Below are 22,788 nucleotides of genomic sequence, written 5' to 3' on the forward strand. Positions count from 1 at the left end.
GTAAACATTCGTCCCTAAGCATTCGTCGCACGGATTAATCACGATTTAATTGGAAAATCTCCCTTGGTAAATAAAGCTTTCGAGGCTCGCGCAAACACGCGACCTGCTGACAACCCTCGTCTCGTTCTCGTCGTGTCCATGTATCGAACAGAGACTACCCGCACGATACCGATCATTTTCGGTCCATCGAATAATTAAAGCGAACGGAATTTTTCATAATTCGTTTCGAGTCATGTATAGACGGACGGGAACGGACGAAACGCGTTCGAACGCGAGGTTATATTTTTAATTCTCACTTTTCTTATCTGAAATAGCATAGTTACAGAAATGCCTACCCTCGCAGATTATTTGTACGTAAAATATGGGAGCGGCTCGTCGGGGAAGGCGACAAATTCTTGGTAATTAACGAGGGCAGCGTTTTCCACGCGCGTTCGCGCCTGCCGAAAATTAATGCGCCCCTATTGAAGACCCGGAGAATTCGTCCCAGGGATAAATTCCACCCCCTGGCGTTTCTCCGCGACGAAAGCGAGATTAAACGTAGACCCCGTGGAAAAATGGCGCCGTGGAAGGGGTTGCAGGGAGAAAGGGGTTTAGTTGAGTATAAAATCAATCGCGCTCGGCACGCGGAGACGAACTCCGCTCCCAGCCGTAATTAGTGTCCTCTGCTAATTATGGCGCGACGATTTGCTCGTAACGCGCGATACCTTTCCATTATCGTTGCGAAAGCTATTATCGTGCATTGCATCGCGGCGAAGGTTGCCTTGTTTGAAGTATAATTTTTCAACCGGCGCGTTGCGTTTCAAAATGCTATCGGACGCCGTACGATCGGTTCGGTTACGAAACGATCCAACCTCTGTTTGTTTACGAGATTAGTTTGCACGAGTTGTTCGCAATACCGTGGTCATGGATGCGCGCGAGACTAAATAGGAAACCGTGAAACGAAAGTATCGGTGTTCGCTTCTGCATCGGTGATCTGTAATTATCAATCGGTTCATTTACAGTGTAAATTCTTATGCGTTTTACCATCCGCGTATAAAAACTATCGCGCTTAACGAGAAAGAAACCGATTTACGATACGGGGATCACAGACGAGAGGGCGGGGTGTAATCGGCGACTTGTTCGTACTCACTTTGCAAACTAGAATGGATTAGTAAAATAAATACGCCGTGAAAAACCAATGCGATCGAGGAACTGATCTTCGATTCATAAATTCTCACCTGTTAAGGCGAAGTATAAAATAGTACCGTCGTGTAACTCGATTATTGGAGATATACATCAAGTATGAAATTATATTTGTCGAGAAAACGTTAATCAAAGTAAATGAATATGTATAAAGCTTAAAAAAGCAACACGTAAAAAAATATGCATGCAGCACGAGGTTAAGGTCGGGCATCCCCGGAAGAATAAATATCGTATCAGAATTCCAGCACGACAATACGCGACGTTAATTAAAACCGTGCGGACCGAAACTGCTCACTCGAGCTAATCCACCCCATCCCCATGTGTTTGTTGAAACCGAACAAAGAACAACAAACCGTAGAGAGTGCAAGAAAACAGAGGAACGCGCGGACGACGCCTTTGAAACGAAAGCTTTAACGTTGAGTCGTAGCTTATGGCACCCCGTTAATACCTAACCTCGTGTTTATTAATTCACGAGTCAAATATTTGGGAACGGAATACTTGTCGGTAGGCAACAGTCTCGCGTCGAGCAACCCGTGATATTTGTTCATTACGAGCAACCACGGATGAATAATTAAAATGCTATTTCAAATAATATACCGTGAAACACATTTTATATATACATATTTCTTTTTGTCAAAGTCATAACTATTCTTTGGACGGCAACCAACTTTGCCAAATGGAAATGTCCACTTTACAATTATAATCGAGGCAAAGTATCGGAAGGAAAGATCTGTCAAACATGCTGGTACTACATCATACATTCATTTCATCGTCGAATCTCAATAGTGAAAGCAGTGACATTTGGTACGTCAGAATCGCATTTTAATATTAATCATCCGTGACCTTGCGATCGCTCAACGTATCGCTTTCCTCCGACTCGCCTAATCACGATCAACGTAGCTCGTGGCCTGTCGCGACCTTTATTTCATGTCATATTTACTTTCGTTCCTGATGTTACATCAACTCGACAATTTTATTTTATCGAAGCAGCTATTTAACTATTATCGTAGATCGTTGCCGCGAGTTTGTAGTCTTGAATCGACGTCGATTTGAACCTCGAATAAAAACAATTCGTTCCTGGAGAAGTCGAAGAATATTCGATCTTTGGACAAACAAGTAAAAATGTCTTTTATACGCGTTTTGCAAAAATACAGGCCTGTTCCCGGTCGAAGATTCTCCTGTTTTGTGCAGGAGCGTTTAAACTCGCGTTGCAACAGCGTTGCATTAGGATCGGTATGGTCGTGACGCAAGCGAGGTTTATTGATTCGCAGAATCCAATATAACGAAGCCAAGCACCGGAGGGGTATCTGCTTGTAGTTTTATAGGCCGTACGTATTGTTGGCAAAAATCGTCGTCTGAGCTCGCTTCTGCGACGATCGATCTCGCGAGACCCGTATTTCGCGAGGTCTCCGGTTTCGTCGACCTATTCTCAGAGATTCGAGGACAGAATTATTTTCCGACGAAACGGAACTCGTCGGCGAACCGAAGAAACTGCCTTCGCGAAGCACAAATTCGTTGCGAAGCCAAAGTCCACCCTGTTTTCGTCACCTTGTTAATTCTACCAGAGATTTACTCGATCAGCTACAATTTTGAAAGCATTAGCACCGAACCTCGAACCGACCACCGAGTACTCAGAGTAAATGATTTCAGGGTAGCTCGCGTGCTCCGTCAAAGGTCTCCTATCGGCAGCAAGGAAGATAAAAATAAAAATAAAATCACGGAGCAATTATTTCGGACGTACCGTACAACGCGATCGCGAGTGCAGCGGAAAAGTAGGTTCCAAGGACGACCGTGTCCGTGTTTACCGTAATAAATTTCTATGCGACGTTATTGCTTGTTTCAAGCTCGTTACCAAGTGTAACAGCTTTTATTTCACCTTGGGTCGAGGCAGTTAAGAGGGGTTGCATTTTTCGAGGGTGGCACGATGAAGAGGAAGGGACCGGGCCTCGTTAAGAGCTCTCGAGAAAATGACAGGGTTGCCAAACGAATCTCGAGTTGCCCTGTAGTCGAACGTAATTTTAACCCTCGCCACCATATATATATACACGTGCATGTTGGACACACATGTGCGTCCACTCGCTGTGTTTACTTTGACAATTTTGCGTTGTTTCAACGCCGGGCTTCGTCGCGTGCTCGATCCAAATAACTATTTTCAAATAGGGAGTCTGTTCACGTGCGCGAGAGAAATATATAGAATCGTCGATATCTCTAAACAAATATTTCACGGTAGATTCGACTTTTAGGAATTTCCAATCGACTTCGATTTTCGCGTCAGTCGCGAATCGTTCGATAGCGAAACGTTTACGAGGCGGAGCATGCAATGTTTACGTGAAACAGGCAATTGATGGTTAAAAGAACGTTTCCACGCAACCATTTTGCACGGACACAGAGCGTCAAGCGCGGACAAAGGGTGTCAGCGTCAAAGTATCCTACAGTTTACACGACGCCACGTAAAAGTAAAAGTGGATCGAGTATAATCGAGGGAAATTCTCGGAAGAATACGTTAACGTGTATCGCGGAATGTAGCATAGCATCGTCGAGTGACCTACTACCCCGTTTTCCATGCGATTTACACGACCCTCCAAGTTCAAAGTGGTCGGAGCAAGTCGTGCATAAGCATTATCGGCTATAGCCGGCCAGGTGCTTCGCGTCGAGTTTAAAACGAAGCCTTTCTCTGTCCTGGCCTCGTGGCAGCCTCAGACGACTCGCAAAGAAGGTCTTTAAAAGAGTTTCAATAATTATGGACTATATACGGTTGCGGTTGGATGCAACGCGGTTTGCGTCAACGTCGCGATCATCGAGGACTGTCTTAGAAACACTCGCGATACGCTTGGAAATTGCGGCAACCCGAATGGATCAATTTTCACGCAGAAATAGAACGACGCCTTTTCTCGACGTTGCAAGCGTCGCACCGGCCGCGGCGCTATGTTTCCCAGGCTTCGGTCGATTCTTTCGAATATTTGAAAATTGCGTTTCAACGACGTAATCGTTCGAATGCGCTTGGTCCCCATGCTCTCTGGTACATGTACCAAATTGTCGCGCGACAGGAAGTCGATGGTATGCGAGCCAGGCGCTTATCATCGTCGTTTTTTCAACTGTGAATCAACGATCGCGAGAAATATTCGTTGTCGCGCGACGCGTCACGATCAATGATCGTTCGCGTCGCTTTTCCCTCGGTTGGTTTATTTGTTCCCTTGATGACCATCGTTTGTTCCGTGCTCGGGATGGTTTCGCGGTTCGCCTGGAAAAGAGACAGCGAGCGGGGTGGCGAATTATGGCTCGCGAACGAGATTAAAAACAGGCCGTAAAGAGCGAAACGCGCGGGCATTAAACGTTGAACGTTATCGACTCTCAGGAAACGCGGCGAATTGCGCCGCTGATAAATTTATTGGGAAATTTCGCGAAATTCGTTATCACGACGAAGCGCCGTGTGAAATAAATTCGGGTCTCCGAAGCGAAGCAGAAGTCGCGTGGCTTCGATGGGAAGCAGACCCGGGCAAAATATTAGTCGTTTGCGAATGAATTGCGCAGAGTTTCGAGTCACCTGTTATTCGACTAATATTCAGCTCGTCTCGCGGTCCGAACAGGTTTGGCATGTAAATTTTGTTTTATGGTGATTTGTGTTTCACGCTTCGCGTCCAGGTATTATAATCGGAATGAAAAGCATTATCCTCGGGACACATGTCATATGTCATGCAAATTCGAGTCTTTCGCAGACGTCTTTCGTGAGGCAATTTCGTAATTTTCTACTCGAATTGTATTCGAGTTGTTACTCGCACTTACGCTTTGTTCGTAATCGTCGAGTATCGGTCGGAAGGTAAAATTCCATGTCTGTATCGTAAAATTCGTAAGCAGTCGTTCGTTGCTCTTATCTCGTGGAAGGTTCAATTCAGAGTAATCGCGAAGAATTATCAAGAAGATTACGACGATCTCGCGTGATGATAATTAACCCTGAAGTGATAACGAGAGGTCTTAAGAGACGACGAAGAACGCAATATAACACGATTAATCGAAATCTTTCCCCAAACGCAGCATCTTCGAACCGTCTCCCAGTATCTGTGATCCTTTCCGTTTCGTTGGAATAATAGGTACGTTTAAGATTCACTTGGAAAATGGAAATACATTTTATGTTATGCGTTTTCAATTTGCGGAAGTCTAAGACAAATAAAAAACAGGGACTTAAAATGAAATTTAAATGCGTCAGAATTTACTTAAATACCCATTTGAATAGATAAAGTCGTTAATTTGCGCAAAGTGTCTTCCCTCGTATCTATGCAATCGATGTACCGATTATCTTATGCCTTTTATTACGATCGATCTGAAGTGAACGTCTACTCGCTGTCTGTTATATAATCCAGGCTATCGTTACAGCCGATGGTAAAGGAATTAATACCTACTTTTACGTATTGTGTTTTGTAGATCCGTAAACATTATTTTGTTATCGTGAGATGGCCGATATCTGATGGAAAACGGTTTATAAATAAACTCGCTCGTTTCGTGGGTGAATAAATAGCTGCTTAAAACTTCCAGAATATTTTTTTAAATAGTTTACGTGGACGCTTCGATCTCTCTATTTTTGGTCCATATCGGGTCAAAACGAAGCGAGTTCTCCAACAGTAGGTGAAAACTGGAATTGTAACACCGTTTCAACGTTGCTTCTTGATATACAAACTTGTTAAAATATTCTCGAAAATTCACGCGAGAGAGATGGCAATCGATGGCGTGGAAATTATCCGCTCGAGTCGAAGTTTATCGGGGCGTTTTACACGCGTGCACGCACCGATATAGCGGCTCTATCGCGATTAACGTCGTCGAGCGATATTACGCAGCGAGAGAAGGACAACCGGATACTGATATCACGACGAGGAAGTGGGGGCCGATGAAACGTTATCAGAGACGGTATCGCGTGCCCACGATCCCAATTTCGTGATAGCATCGATCCTGAACCCGCAACCCTTTAACGTGCAGCGGTTATCTCTCGTCGCCGAATATCGGCGTTGTTCCTCTCCGCTTTCGTTCTCCCTCAACTTCTTTTGTCTTCTTTTCACCCTTCCGCGCGAGCTCGTTTCCTTCATCGATCACCAGGATGTATCATCTTCTCCTTCGTGCTTGAAATATTTTTACGTTTATCGTTCCCTGCGCCAAGTTGCATGCAAACGCGCTCTATAGACGCAGATTATTAATTAACACGAACGGAGATTGTAGAATGGCATATGGAAATTACGTGTAATTCCATGTCCGAGCATAAAAACGTTACTTTTAATTGATACGCGACCGCGGATTAATTGGAACGGCTTGTGAAAACGGCAAAACGGAATAATTGTTGCCCGTGTCGGCGTCGTTATCGAGAGAACTCCGCGTCATCGTGGAAACTGACATCTGTCGCACCTTGTCTCTTCGCTGTTCGTTAACGCGTTATCGTAGGACACCGGTACTATTATAAATCGCGTGATTTTTTTTTTTTTTTTTTTAATTCCAACAGCTCGGTCTTCGACATTTTATTTTTCAGCTGTTTACTCCGGAGCAAACGCAGCGATCAGGCGTCTCGATTTTAATTCCACTGTAAATTGTTCTTCGCGAATTCCAAACAACAGAGGATGTGCGTCAACTTGTCGTCAACAGAGACGCGTTGCGCAATTGATAATTTCGTACGTTGAAATTGCCAACAAATGGAAGTACGTACGTAATTATTACGTTAGACATTTACATACGAATATGCACGTGTGCTTGTTGTCTCGAAAAGTCCATCGAATAACATTCGAGGCGTTAGAGTAACTCGAGTCCCTCGATCGATGCTGAGAGTATTCCAGTACTCGAAACGATCGAATTAGGTTTATAGAACAATCGAACAATCAGCGTGTCCCGCTGTACCTGGGAGAAAATTCGGCAAGTAGTAGCAGCCCTTGTTGGTCAGACCATCCACCAGTTTCCCGCGATCGCTTCGCATCCTCGCTTCGATCGACCTATCGACGCACTCTTTTTTCAAAATCCACGGAAAAACGAGGAGGAACAACAGTCGCGGAGAAGAGCAAAGAAACCAAGCAGATAACGATCATTCCTCTCTCGTGACGCAACGACTCGGCGCGGAGAAAAAAAGAATTATCGACGTTGGGTAACGCTTCCAAGTAACGACGGTCTCACTGGAAAACGCCTTTCCCTCGTCGTTATCGCGAACGACGAATTTTTATCTCGCGTCTTGGCAGATAACGAAACGTGTCGCTGGTAAAGTCACCGCGTCTCGCGCGAAGGCGCCGAGATCACGATGCTTCTCGCGGCCAGGTTCCCTCCGTTAATTAACGATCGGCCGCCGCGTGGCTGTCGTTAAAGAGATTTAAACACTCTACGGCGATTCGTCGAGTCCGACCTTTTGCGTCGACGCCCGCAAAAAGCCTGGCAGAAATTACGACCGGTCGTAAATTAACGTGCCTGGCGAGAAATAATTACTCCATCGACGTCTGTTCCGTTCGAGAGACGTTGGTCGAGGGTCAGCCTGGCGGACGTTGAAGGATCGATTCGATCGATTACAATGACGTTCGATGGGTATCGGGTATGCATAGAGGCTTCGAGTAATTCTAAGTTTTCGTTCGAGCCGAATTTAGCAGCTAGGGGGTACGTCGTAGATAAATAATTGCGAAACCCTTACTGTTGAGCAATTAATGTATAGTAGATGTGAAAGTAACAGAAATTTAAGTGTTAAGAATATCGACTTGGATATATATTTACGTGCAAGCTTGTATGTTAGTTTTGACACAATCTCTAGTAAAATGTGTACACTGAGAAGTCGATATCGTCGAGTAAAATGGCGATGCTCGGAAACGATTCGCTAAAGGCCAGTTGAGAAGCTGAGCACCGGCCAAGGGTGGTCACTGCCAAGTAAATCGCGCCACAATTATAGGGGAATAATGAAAACTGAGCTCACGGAAGGCGCAGCCAAATTTCGCGCAGTCGATAGCGCTGCCATCGCCTTAGATCTATATTAGGTAAACGATCTCGAATTCTCTAAACATAGTCGACCTCGACGAGAATAGATCTCTGTCTGTTAACATTAACACCTAGCTGTAAATCCTATCGTGGTTCGTCGCAACGTTACTTCAAGATTTTTGTACTGAAACAAAATGAACGTTGCTCTACCTTCATCGGTGCGTCTGGAAACTTTATTAATTGTTTCTTGTTTTATGTGTTGCAGGTAAGGATTACTAGCAATCTACATTTTATCTCGTTCCTTGGAGAATATCCCTGGTGCCAAAACTCCAAACCCATGGTATTCGTTCTCTAAGTAAGTAAATTCAACGACAATCGCTGTCTCGATAATAAAGAAACAAGCTAACCGACCGCAGTAGTCTATCCTAGTGCGGTACAGACTGCATGGGTCAGTCTAAAATTTCGAAATCCATTTACCACGGTCTTGTGATTATAAATTTTGTTTCGAGAGTAGATTTGAGCAATAATTCTCGACCAAGTGTCCTTTGCGCGAAAGATTCCGGGTCAGACTTCTGTCTTCCAAAGAATGCTCGATAACGGAAGATACGATTTATTGCCGCGGTTGATTAAAGTGCCAGAGGGATGTTATCGTGGTTGAGATCTTTGCTGATAAATTTTACAACGCGCGGCGTCGTGAAAATGCTTCACCGCCGCGGCTAATCGACGTCCGCGAAGGATTATGCAGCGTTCGCCGTTCGAATCGTTCGACGCGATGCACGCGTCGTTTTACGGCGTCGTTCGCGGCACGTGTCTCTCGCTGTTGCGCGTTCGATGTCCAACTTCCTCGTCGACAGACGAAAGGAGAATACGACGCGAGAGCCACTTTTACTGTTCTTTTAATTAACGCAAAGACTTGGGTGAATTACTCGATGGAATTAAATTTACCATTAATTACTTTCGATTGTGCGCGTTTACCGTAAACACGTATCGTCCGTGAAACCCGTTTAAGGAGCGCGTGTACGTGCACAGTTTTTCCTCACGCGTACCAGTAACAGGGGACGCATCGCGTAACACGCATCGAACTCGCTCATGAATATTTCCAGGCCAGTTTGTCCCTTTCGAATGCATTTGTCTTTCGCTGATAATCTGCATTCTGGTGCGCCTCGAGAGCGTATTGGCGTCTTCGTTATCGGTTAAATTAATTTCAACTTATCGATACCGTTATCGTCATCGGTGGTTCTAATTGACAGGCCTCGGCTTCGACTCTTGGCAAGATGCAGCGCGGTTGTTACGCATCCGAATGCAATTATTTATCGACCCGTGAAAATAGAATGCTCGCCGGCGAGCTATATATAATCCGGTGGGTGACAAATTCGAGCCAGAAACACGAATTCGATGTAGCAATTAATAATGACGAACGAGCCAGTTGGGCTCTTTAGTCATCATCGAGGTACGAATTAATATAAACATGGGATAAAATACCGAAGCGAGGCGAGTAAAAGATCCTACGCGTACGGCCAAGACAAACAAGCGAGAAAATTTAAAAAACAGATCGGATAAAAGTGAGATATCGAACATTCCAAGGCGCCCAACGACGAATACATATTTTCCGTAATGTAAGCTCGGGTACCCGCGATTACCTTTGCTTTTCCGTGGCGGAAATCCTCGAGAGCTGGTTGTCGCGTTTCCGTTGCCGCCAAAGCTCTCAAAGCTGTCCTCGTGGCGAGCATTAATCCTGTCTCGACCGCCAAACTTTACCCCCATTCTTTGTTTCTCCGATCCAATTACAAAGGGAAGCTTAAAGTCGGAAACGCGATAGGAAACCATAGTAAACGACGATTCGGCTGTTACGCTCGTTTCCCCGACCGGGACGGGGCCGCGATTTTCCGAACTTCCGGTCGAAATTTCCTCCAACTAGCTGACGGGAAAAGTTCCCCGTGCTCGATCGTGCCTCGAATGGCGGATAATTCGAAACTGCGAGTGGCGACTGTTACGCGAGCGATGAATGCACGATGAACTTGGATAACGCTTGTTTGGAAAACGCACCCGTAGGGGGGAAAATTCAATTCCGTTGTTGCGAATTCGATGTCGATACGTAACAACTTATATAATAGAAATTCGCTGCAACCGAAACGGTACAAGGTAATAAACTTCGCCTGAAAGAAAACGAATGCTTGAACGGGTAGGGAGCTCCAAAAATGGAGATAAAAATTCGAAAGACTCTTTCAGCGGCTGATTAGCACTCGAATGTCTTTGAATACGACTCAAGTGCCGTGAGAGCAGCCGCGAAAAATCGGAAAAGCCAGCAGAGCACGAACTCTATAGCAGAGTTTCCCAAACTGTGGATTACCAGTTCTCCGTGCGATCCGAGATACGTTCTGTGCAAATTCGGGAATACCAATTAACGCAAATAAAATGTCGATCGATACATTCCTCGCGCGCGTCGTATACCTTTTGTATCGTTGTCATTTTTACCACAACTTTTTCGGTTGCACACGCTGTCGCAGAGGTTTCTATCGATGAATGCAGAACTTTCCTTCTGACCTGGCATAGCAGGTATTCGGGTTAGACGAAGCGCAGCGTTAACGCATGAAACGGTGACAGAGGTAGCCGAAGGAGTCGATTGTTTGAGCTCTACTTGGCAATGGTGCCGGAGTTTTTGCTCCGAATATAAAATTAGGTCTGTTCGGGCCGCATGCTGGGATTTCGGAGAGCAGGGGACGTAAATAGATCACCGTTAGAATGCGGCACGTCTTATTCACACTTACGTAAACAGGTCTCGAGAACGCGACGTTGTAGGTGAGCCTCGCGTGACGACGTCCAGAACGGATTACTCGGAGACAGAACGATCGTAGACGTTGCTCGAGAGGGGCTGCCGCGATGAAAAAGTGAATGAAGACGAAGGAGAAGTTTATTCGAGATTCTTACTCGATTCTAAATTTGTTCGTCGAAGACAGACATCGATACGATATTCGAGACGTAGCCTGCGGAAAACTTCGATAGCGTAATAAAATATCGGTTGAAACGAGGAACACTCGATACCAAAAACAACCATATCCGACACTTAACGATCAGACTCCTCGCGAAACGGTACCAAAAGCGGAATAAAAATGTTGAAGCGCGCAAAGGGAAGACGACCACATCCGACGCTAATGGATTCGTGATTTGTTGAACGATCAAACATTTTTTACGAGAAGCGGAAGCACTGATGTACACAGCATCGACGTGGATATTTCCCAGGCCCGGAAGCTTTTAAGGAACGACGCGCGTCGATGGGAAATTTCGATAGTGGAACATCGGTATCGCTAGGAATACGGAAGAGGTCGAAAGTTGGCGTTCATAGAGCTCGTTGCTGCGCCTTGGCGATACGGGGGTGCGTCCGTTGCATGAGAAGAAGGTATCGATCGGTCCGTGTCTTGGAAACGTTTTATATTTTTTGTCTACCCCCTGGTCGACTCGTATTCGCGGTGGTGAGACTCAGCCTGGGATTAATTCCGTGATTATTTTTTACTCCGAATTAAAACTTGAAAGCCACCAGGACTTATTTCTCCGGGGTACAGTTTTCTGTAATAATTCCGAATAAACTTCTCGCCGAAGCACGCGATACCGTTGCAACTTTTACGCGGAGGGAATTTATGGAAATACGGGAATCCGATTGTCTCGGAAATTGTTTCGTCGGTAGCGCGTTTTCATGTCTAACGTCGACGGTTTTTTCTCAAATTCCAGAGATTAACTCGCGTGTCAAATATATCTAAAAAAGTAATCGGGGCTAGCGCTCCAGTCTGGTGTCGGAGTTATTGCACGGTGCCCGCCACAAATCTCGATTTACGAGCTCAGGATCTGGATATGGGTGGGATATCGGCCACGTCGAAATCTTTCGCCTTTTCTCGTTACTTTTCGTTTCGGCTTTAACGACTATCTACCGTTGTCGATAATTCTCGGCCCTCCCGAGAGAAGGCGGGCGTAACTCGCTGATAAAAGTTGAAGATCGAAAAATTGTGTGAAAATCGTCATTTCCATCGAATAAGGACACACGAAAGGGTGAACTCGAAGGAAAATCCTTGGGTCGGGTTCCTTGGTTTACGATCTTAGCCAAGCGTCTATCAACTATTCCGTTTTATTTTACACCTTGGATTTTTATTTCGACCCCCGATTAGAAACGTTCGCTTCTAAAGAAAATCGATGTCAAGAAATAAAACGTTCTTAAAGTCTCATCGTCGAGGAACGTCTCCTCCAGCCAAAGGCTCCTCCCCGCCGTCTCAAAAATTGCAATCGCAATTTCGAGCTCGCCGATCGACGAAGTGAAGGCGGGTGAGTATCGATTTCCGAATCATAATAAAGCTGTTTCGACGACCAAAGAATCATCCCCCGAAGACGATTTAAAACTCCCGTCTGCCCCGGAGCGCTCTCCAACCCGCAGAAAACCGACGCTTTTCCGTTCGCAAATTACTTTTCGCCTCTATTCTCGCTCGATCCGAAGTTCGTTCCCAGGAAATCCCGCGAAACTCGCTGCTATATCCTCGAGGGACACCCTTTTCCTCCGGGTTGAAAGCAACCCGAACTAGCGGTCGCGTCTTCGGATTTTTTACTTTCACCAGATTTAATTTACATTTCGTAGATTCGTTTCTCGATAAACTGGGGGCGGGTGTGGAAATTTGTTAAGAAACTGCGAGAATTCTCGAGACAGGATTCCATGAAGCACAATCGCCAAGCCCAGGCGTTCTTCGCCGCGGGCGCGGCTTCCGATCGATCACCCCGCCCACGTCCTTTTCCTTCCGCTTTTCGCAATGGAAATCGCGGTCAGCCCGGCTTTGCCGGGCCCTCCAGAACCTCTTTTTATCGGATACACCCTCAAAGGAGCAGGTTTTCGCGGAACGCGTCGAAAACTGGCCAGGCCCTCGTCCCCCGACCCTTTGCCGATGCGGGTCCGCCTTTCAGGCCAGCCCCTCGTTAAGGGTGGGTTTCTTTTATGCAGTCCGTGTCAGCTACTCGAGAGTAGCTGCCGCTCTGCGGCTTCCTTTAACGCGGTAATTGAAATTACGCTCGATGGTTCTTTTTTTTTTATTCTCTCTTTCTTTCCGTTTGGTCGTTTCCCCATTGTTCGCTTCAACGTTTGCGTTTCGAAGAGGGAAGAGTTTTCTCGCGGAGAATAAATTGCGGCAAGTTTGACTATATCGCGGACTTTTCGAATCGAATTGGAATCGCGTTAGCGCTATCTTCTCTGTATCGTTGATGGTGGTTAGCGAGTCTCAAAAAGCTTCCAAATATATCCTTCGATTGGAAACTTTTTCACATTAGCGCAATCGATATCCGTTTAATTTTTCTTTTTTCCTTTTCTCCTACATACGTAAATATTTATCCTACATAATATATCACTTGGACATTTGCATATTTTTCGTGCTTTCGTATGCGCATATTTCTCGCACATGTGTGCATATTTAACGTGCGTTAACGTCATACGTTTCTTGCATATCTGCTGTGCATAAACATCTACGGTCTAGTTATCGGTAAATTATATTGAATTCACGTCGATTTGCATCGAAACGCGTAGCTGCTCGTCGCCGTATTTAACGTCGGAGAGAAAAATTAACCTGTACGTTTATTTTATTCGATGTTCTACATCTTTACGTCACATTTTGATCGTCTCGGAAGACGACAACGATGACGCGTCGTTCTTTCGACTTCGAAAACACAGAATCCCATCGTAAACTTGCGTAGAAGGCCGGGAAACTTATCTGTCGCGATGTTTGAACAGTTTAAATCGGTGCTGTCCGATGTAAACTCTCGGGGCTTAAGGAGCTTCTCTCGCTCCGTCTCGATTACTGTACTAGAACGATGTCCCGTCGACGCGTGCACAGGAAGACAAACAGGCTCTACACATGGACAGCGCTGCTTGAAATTATTCGGGAAGCGTGATAGTTTAAAAGTTGAGAGATAACGATTTATTACAAAACCGTTTCGTAGCACTGCTACGAGAAAATGTTGGTCGTTTCGAACGTGTCTTAAACTTATCGACTGGAGCGTTGAACCGAGTCCTCGGTATTGCAGTGGAACGTAAATTTTCGCGAGCCGCGAAAGGGAAGCGGTTCCCTGTCCGTGGAACAAAGAAATTCTTCGTTCATCCGTGCGGAAACCGCGCTCGCGGAAATCCTATCTATGTTTGCTCTTGCGTATCGCGGTTTCGGGTACGGCCTCTGGTACTCATAGTTTCGATGATTATTTCGAATCTTCGCGTGACTGAGCGATAAGTATACCACTGTTCGCAGCGTTACTCGTCTAGTCCCATCGATTCGTAAAATTTGGGTAGAAAAGGAACGAACGATTTTCGCGTCTATCGTCGAATTCGCGGCTGTCTGGAACGAACACGGAACTCTTTGTCTCCGACGCTTTCTCCGATCGGATGATAAAGAGCAAAGCTTCATCGGGACGATAGGATGAAATGTCGCCACGGATTAAAGTAGACGTTGGCCAAGTTTCCGAGAATCGATGGTTCTCCGGACCGGTTCGTGACTAATTGAGAATTAATAGGGATAAAACGCTTACACCGGGAACGATCAGCGGAGATTAATAAATATTCTGTTGACGCAAGCAACGGTATCGTATCGGAAGAGATGGAGAGCTGGCTTCAATTATTTATCGTCGACGTCCAAGATCCGTCGATGAGCAGCTCGCGACGATTTTTCCTTTCACTATGAAAATCAATTGTTTCGCGCCGACTTGGAACGTTATCTGGCAATTATCGAGCGAACGGTGTCGTTTCTCAACTACTTCCTGCAATAACTAGGAACGATAAGGTGAAGTAATTCTCGACGGGATTTCCCAAGTGTCCTGTCTCCGCTATTCTACCGATCGCTCTGTTCCTCGTTTCGCGTAGCACTTTCAAAGGACGATAATGCTTGCTAGGCTCGATTGATAATATTTTATAACGTTCGCGATGCTTCGAGAAAAACACTGCCTCCCGCGATGGACACGGTAACACTCCAGTTGTTACAACGATATCGTTCGCTTCGATGCCACGGTACAAATGTTTGTTCTCGCAGAGGTGAATAATGTACGTTGCTCGCAATTTATCACTCCCAGGGAAAACAGCTGATCGCGAAAAGCCCAAAGCACTGGCCACCGAAAGATTAATACCAGAGTCGCGGCAACGAGCTGGGTGCGAAGCACAGATGGGTCGAATCTTATCCAAATAATAGCAATAGAATTTAGATGCGCTCCTTGCGAAATGGTTCATTCCACGAATACGATATAATTTTCTGCTCATCGGTGTTGTCTTCATCTTCCGTTCGCATTTGAAATTTGTATGCGAAGAAGAATGCAGCCTATCTTCGGCGCAACGTCGATAGGTCGACCAGTCGCGAAATCACCGGAGCACCTCGGCAGCGTTGGCCACGAAACAACCTGGCGGATCTTGGACCGTCTGGAGTCGAGCTCTGAGGATGACAACCGGCCGTATTTTCTCGGATAATGGTCTTGGCTTTCTTCTTTCCTCCTTTGTCCCCAGTCGGCGACCGATACTCTCTTTTTAGCTATTAAGTTCGCAGCCTCCGATTGAAACGTTCTCTGCAGACGACAAAATTATCGACCGATCGTGGACCTCGTTTCCGCGAGTGTCAGTGTCGTTTGATGATCTTTCAGATACAGTTACATTGCTTCCGAGATCCTCCACCGCGACCAGCTCCTTTCCAGAGCAAATCTTGCCCCCGATAAGATCGGATCCTCGTCGTTGTCTCGTGCCGTCGTCTTCAATGAATCGCAGCAGTTTACGCGATCCGCGAAAAAATTCCTACGCGCTTTATCGGGGTCCCGTATTGCCAGAAACGTGAAAACAAAAACGTTCGGGAAGATCTGTCGTTGGTTGAAAAAGAATTCCACGCGCCTGAGTCGGTGGCTGACGCAACAGCAAATCTACCGGCTTAGAATTATCAGAAATTTTTGATACGGTGCAGGAAGACCGAAATAAATCAATCAAAATGTCCACAGGATACAAAGAGACGCGCAGGCGAATCGAGACTGAAATTTACAGCTTAAGATTAACCTCTCGGGGAGCTCTGGAACGATTCGACTTATTTATTCGAAGATTTACAACGCTCGTTTGCGGTTGTTTGTTACCTTAGAATTGAACCTTTATTTTTATACAAAGGAAGCAAACAAGGTGTTTCGAAAGTGGCAAAATTCGATGGGAATCCTCGAAAGAATATGAAACTTTCCATTCGAATGCCTTATTTGCTCACGGGGCGTCTGGGTAGATTTACTATTCCACTGCTTGCGTCACGTCTGACGTATCGAGCATCGCGCGAAAACACCGTTAAAACTTTCCGCGAGACACCTACGCGCGTTTCCAACGATCCATTCTTCCGTCGTCATTCCCGAGAATCGTCTTAGCTCTCGCGGAATCCGGAGAGCCGGATTATTTCGCGAAGAAAAACATATTGCTGTCTTTAAAACCTCGATGCATCGCACGGCTGAAATGTAAGACGAGTAAAGCAGTTTAAACAGTTAGTTAGAAACGCGAATTTCATTCTAAATTGACATCGATGTTATCTAAATGATAGTCGAGGAGTTCCCCTGCCACCGATCCAGGCTCTCAAAGATCCCAGACACCCGCGAGGATTCCCGTTCGCTCTAATTTTCATTTTCTATCGATTCCCGTCTCGAGTGCATCTCGAGGAGAAAAGATGCTCGTGAAAAGGAAGAGAATTGCTCGCAGTCGATTCTCATGGATCACTTTTCCGAAATCCGGCTGCTGGTGTAATTTCCAGAGAGGCTTAAAGCCGAACGGATTGACCCAGGTCGCGAATCCGTCGGGTCTTCGTTTCGACGGCTTTTTTTCCACCATCCTCCTCGAGGGAGGGAGCGTCCCTCTCGTTCGGATTTGGGGCGCTACATATTTAAATAGAGGCTTATGGGGCATGTCCGCGTTCTCTCTCCGCTACCGTTCTCCTCTCTATCGTTTCTCTCCGTCTCTTCGGTGGCGTTGTTATCTGGAGCAGCGGCGCCCGTGTCTAGCGGAGGCTGTGTCGTATTGATCTGTCGGCTCGCTTGCCAGCACACGCCGAAGAAAGAGAGGGAAAAGTAGGGAGCCGGTAATTTATCGCGACCCACACCACGATGTTCGACCAGGAATCGCGCGACGCCTATGGGCGAATCCGATCGAAGACGCCCCGCGTCGCCATCCTTCCGTGGACACGCTTTGAACTAACAGTTCGGTCACGTGTCATCGAACGTCCCGAATCATCGCGATTAATCGCCATCCTCGCGCCCCGGCGCGATCCAAGAAACCTCTTGCTTGCTTGGTTTTTTAAAGTGCGTAATTACGTTACTTCGGTCATTGTATCGACAATTATTTCTATTCTTCTTGACATTACTTTGCCTTAGATAACTTCTTAACTTTGGCTTAGTTCGCGTTATCGTAACTCTGTACATTACCCACTGCCCACTGACTCCCTTCTAGCTGGGGTACCTCGGGGTTGCTAAACCCGTACTGTAACTGCATATTCGCATGCTACAGCCCCTGAGGGCAAAGAAACTCCTTGATTTTTTTACGCCGATCGAAGAGTCGTGGAATGGCTAGATTTTTATTTTTTTTAATAACGGATATCTACGTTGCGCATAAACAAAACAATCCCGCTGATTTAACGCAGGATAAACGACGTCGTTTAGGAGACCCGACGCATCCTAACGGGCCACATCACCACGAGACCAAGCTAAATTTGTCCCAAGATCGGAATTGCAAACGCGTCATGGGATAATTTTGTCCGGTTGATCGATTCGATTCGGAACAGTTCACTGGCCTTGTCTGGATCCTGCGATTCAAGGGCGCCTGCTGTTGTAATCGTTGCGCAAGACGAATGGAAACGATAGTGTCGCAAACGTTTCGACGAATTTGTTAAAAGTCCCTCGGATCGTGTCGTGAATTCGATTATGCGTGTTCGTGATCACTGACGGTCTGCTGTTGCGAAATTCAAGTGTCACATGGCGCACGTGCTAGCGACGCGTTGAAAGTCTTTCTGGAGAATGTATACAAATATATGCTCTTCGCATAAATTGGACAAACAGGTCCAGAAAGTATCCGAGCTCTACGATCTTTGGGTCGATCTTTTACGTGACAAGGAGTCTCGTATTTAAAAGCTGTGAACGTTAAATTCGAATTCCGCTCGGGGACATTGTCTTCGAGTCTCCGGTGCACGGTAAAGCGAAAACGAAACGCGTGAAATAGAAACCACCATCTGTGTAAACTGATCTATCGCGAGTACGGCGGTGGAAGAGGCACGCGTGCAAAAATTATTAATTACGTGGCACACTCGGGCTCGATCGAACGAGTCATCGAGCTCTGCAATTCTGTTGACTTTGAGGAAACGAGATCGCCGCGATGTCACGCGACTCGCTCGCCACGTGGTCGAAGCTAATGTCAGGGTCGCGTTTGTAGCGCGCACTCGCGTCGTTTGTTGTAATCGAGAAAAACGACCGCAACAAAGAAGAGTCTCGAATCATTCTGAATTTTTCAAAACTGAAGGAAACGGTCGCGACTAGCACGATCGAAGAGTTTCCTGGTATTTCCACTTCGTGACGCGACGAACGATTCTCTCGAACCTGGAAGGAGAAAGCAATAACAAGAGGAAAAGAATCCGGACTAAAAGCCGCAATCGTTCGACGAAACGCGATATTTCCTCTGCGAGCATTCGTCTATTGTTCCAGCGGGGCGGAGTCGCGAGATTAATTTTTCAGGTCGAAGGAAGCAGCCTCGCCGGGAAGCCCGCGATCGATCGATCCGTCTCGAAATCGCTGGTGCCGCAACGTGGCTCGATGCGTCAAAAGGGAGGCCTCCTCGAAGGCCGTCGAGTTGGCCAGAGAAACCCGCGGAATCGATACGTTTTCGCCTAAGCATGAATTTGTTTATGCGACGACCTTTAAAACGTCGCCGTGACACGTGAACACGCCGATTTGTTGTGTAACCGGTAGTTACGTAACGCGATTCCGCACGGTCTCCTCCCGTCCGCCATCTATTCATTGTCAGTATAGAGTAATCAGAGAGTTGCCAGCTGCAGGCGAGAGAACGCCGTTCGCTAATTCGCCGATAAGTTCGATGATGCTTCCCGAACTCGTTTGGAACGGAGGAGGAGGTTTGATTTTCGTCGAAGGGAACGACGATTGTCTCGAGGAACTTTAGAAACTAACGCGAGCTGGCGAGGAGTTTGAAGAAGGGAATATCAACGAGGGTACGTCTCGAGATCTGTTCTCCGTGAAGGAGGAAGTAAAGTGTTCGTTACTTCGTTTGGGGTGTAGAGAATCCCAAGACCTTCGTGCGGTAAAGTTTTTTCCATGTCGATGAAAGAGGATCAGATTTTAAAAATGAAACCACATGCGGTTATATTTACACCAAGTGAAGGAACTTGTGACTCCGTCCAAGATCGCGAAGGTGTGAAATCGATCGTATCGAACCACTTTGTAGACTGAAATCGATCGCGTTAAACCACTTTATAGACGTAGATATTAATGCTTTCATAGAGTTGATTAACATGACTAATAGAGGAACAACGATTTTTATAGTTGACGAGGAAGCGGAGCCAGCAAAGCACTCCGATTTAAACACCTTTCCGCCGAAGTAATGGAGTGCAGGGGCGAGTAGGTCGGGTCGAGCACCCGTGTCTTGACCTTATTTAGGTCGAGTCGTAATTATATCCACTTTCAAACGCTTTCTGGCTGCATACTTATACCTTCGTTTCACGAATATTTCTCACTTGGAAAATCCGCCCCGATTCTCCTAGTCGTTGCACTCGAAAACGTTTGCAAACGAGTTATCAACGACACACGTGTTCATCGGGTGTATTAAATTCGTCCTATATTATCCGCGCCGTGGGTAATTCCTCCGACTCCAGATAACGAATACTTCGCACTCCGAATTCGCGAGCAAATGCAAATTTCCGTCCGTAACGAAAATAAAAAACAGTGCAAAGATTTAACCGTTTGCACTCGGATGTCTCTTCCGATAGACGACAGGCTCGCTTTCGAGAATCGATTCGTCGGCGAGCTCCACGTGGACGGGTCCGCACGGATGCGCAATTATGCGTCGTCAATCGAAACGACGCCATCCCCGTCGATCGAAGGGAGCCACTTGATACATGGAATAGCAACGGAGAGCATAATTATCGTCAGACCTGTTCGCCTCATCGATTCGTCGCGTCACGGCGACGAGCGTCGCGTCGGTCGGAAAACGGACCTAACGCGCCGACGTTGAAAACACCTCGACGCGTCAGCGTTTGGAAGCACCCTAAAAAGGACGGAGTTTCGCAGTCCCGTGCTCCATTGACTTGGTTCGCTGAAGGACACTTGTCTGGCCCACATTCAGTCCCCCTCTAGCCACGTGGCCCTCCATTCAGCAGTCGAGGATAGGGCGCACTCGTAGGTCTTTACGCGCATCTGCAACCAACCCCAGCGTTCTCACCTCCGGAGGTTTTACGGAGCTAGACGGGAGAAAGACCGTCCTTTGAATCGCGCCACCCTTCACCTCGTGCTCTGGCATCCGGTTTGCTCGTTGCGCAGACATTTAGGGGAACGCTACAGAAACTTAACGGAGACGTCGGAATTTTTTCGCGTGGAATTTCATTCTCTTCGACATCCGTTTGGGGTACTTTTAAAAAATTTTATAAGTACGAACTAAACAATCTGGACTTGTACTCGTATTCCTCTGTAGGTGCCCCACTGTTCTCCAAAGGGTCCAAAGTTGGTCGCCTCTCGAATATAAAGTTGAACAAGTTCCGACGGATTCAAAGGGAAAATTCTGTTTCGGTACCTTTTTCTTCGGGCTGCAACGATGGCGTGCCGCTGCGTTTATCGATTAGATATCTTGAGAAAAAAGGGACGCTCGAAAACCTAGTTTCAGTCCGTTGTTCGCGGACACGCCGCTAAGCCTTTCCATCTGCTTCGTACCTACTTTCGGCTCGACCTGCTTTTGGGCCTGCTTTCAGCAAACTTCAAACCCTCGATCCTAGTTTCAACTTTCTGCGTCTACAGCAGACCTACTTCGAACGTACCATGCTTCCAGGTTGTATAAGGTTATTCCGATGTGGGGTTACTTGGTATCTAGATGGGTTTATATCGAGCGTGCTTGGGGAACTATTTTGGTCCGTGTCTATTCATGGGATACTTGTATCATCCTCGCTGCGTTTGCCATTTCTGGATGTTCGCGAGCTGATCCACTTTGGATCTATTCTGCATCAGGTCTCTAGGCACAATGCAGGGTTACACGGTGTCTTGTCGAGTTTATGGCGTACGTATTTAGAGATCTATTCGAGTCTCTGTCCCTGTTCGTGGACCGCTCGTATTATCTTTGCCGTACATGTATTCTCCAAAATTACGTTACTCGTGTGTTCGCTCGCGCGTGGCTATTATTTCGTAAAAAATTTTGTCGGCTGGGTTTCTCGCACGGAAAATCTTACGTGAAACGTTGGAAGATTCTCAGCCAGTTTTCCCCGGCGTACTCAGCCTCCCAGATTCAATTCGTTTTTAATTATGCCCGAGAGGAAGTTACCTCGACTCTCAGCGCTTCTTAATTAATAGTTACACGGGGCCGCTGTCGTTTAATAGTCGTTCAGGCCGCGTCGCGAACCACTCGAAAGAACAGGCCCGCCCTGAACTTCGTCTTTCAAGACGACGCTTCCGCGATAATTATCGAGCCACCGTTAATCGTTCCTCTCCCATACCGTCCGTCGCTACCCTCCTGAATCTGTTTCTGGTCGAGGAAGATTTCCGAACGGGTGGGAGAAGAAGAGGGCGACGACGACAGCCGTTTTTCGCAGTTACTCGACTCGCAAGGCCGTGTATTTTTAACTTGAGAACCTTCCGGCAACCCTGGCCGGGATCAATACCTCGGGCAACCCCGTCGTCGTGTACTACTGCTGGGAACCAGAAAGGGTGCAGCGGGGTTAACCTACATATCCAGCTCTGAACCTCGCCGCGCGAAGAAAAACATTTTTCTTTCGGCTGGGGAGACTTTCGCGGAGGGATGGTCGAGAATTGTTATCAGGAAAAATGAAGGGAAAATTTTTCAGCGGTCCGAAGTTACGTTTGCGCTTTTCATAGTGTCGAAATACCTTGGATGATTGCTCGAGGAATGTGTTACTTCAATTCGGAGTCAAAATGTAGCATTAGTTCCGATTATTTCGGAACCCTTCTTCGTTGATATAAGTAGGTTAATTTACTTGAATTTCAAAGGTACAGTGTATTCGATGAGTATATGTTTTTCGCTTCGTGTTCGCGCTTGAGCCCGTTCATCCGCAACGTTTTTAGGGGTGATTACCATGGTTTCTCCCTTCGTTCTCGGAATTCAAATATCACCCTCTATTTATTTCTCAATAAAGCAACAAGCACCCGAAAATAGTTTTTCGCGTCGGAACCTCAGCAGAGGGGCACAAACGAGCCACGAAACGGCCGCAAAGGTGGCCTGCAGTTGCGTAATTGAAAAATACCCGTGGTTCGCGTTGTTCGCTACGATATTTGGCAAAAGAGACTAAAGAGAGGGAACTGGAGGAAAGCAAAGCTGGAAAACGATTACTTTGCGGCGAAAAACGGCGAAATTCTCGTGGAATTATATTCGTTCAAAATTGAATTCTTTCACGATATAAAAAAATGAGTCAGTTATCAAGATCGTAGATTACACTTTACTCACCACTGAAGAGAGTGTCC

At 46.5% G+C, this 22,788-nt stretch overlaps 1 protein-coding gene across 6 annotated transcripts in view; it reads left to right on the plus strand.

The window, feature by feature from the left end:
* LOC128891514 (protein Tob1-like) overlaps positions 1-22,788 on the plus strand; it is a 67,768-nt gene that overhangs the window by 38,729 nt on the left and 6,251 nt on the right. For 2 of the 6 annotated variants that reach the window (XM_054151026.1, XM_054151024.1), the window contains one exon: positions 8,369-8,458. The exons of the other annotated variants lie outside the window; for them this stretch is intronic. The gene's annotated coding sequence lies outside the window, so the exon portion shown is untranslated. The remainder of the gene's footprint in view (positions 1-8,368; positions 8,459-22,788) is intronic. 6 annotated transcript variants of the gene reach the window in all.

This window comes from Hylaeus anthracinus, unplaced genomic scaffold (genome assembly GCF_026225885.1).
Source record: "Hylaeus anthracinus isolate JK02 unplaced genomic scaffold, UHH_iyHylAnth1.0_haploid 12002, whole genome shotgun sequence".
NCBI classification, from domain to species: domain Eukaryota; kingdom Metazoa; phylum Arthropoda; class Insecta; order Hymenoptera; family Colletidae; genus Hylaeus; species Hylaeus anthracinus.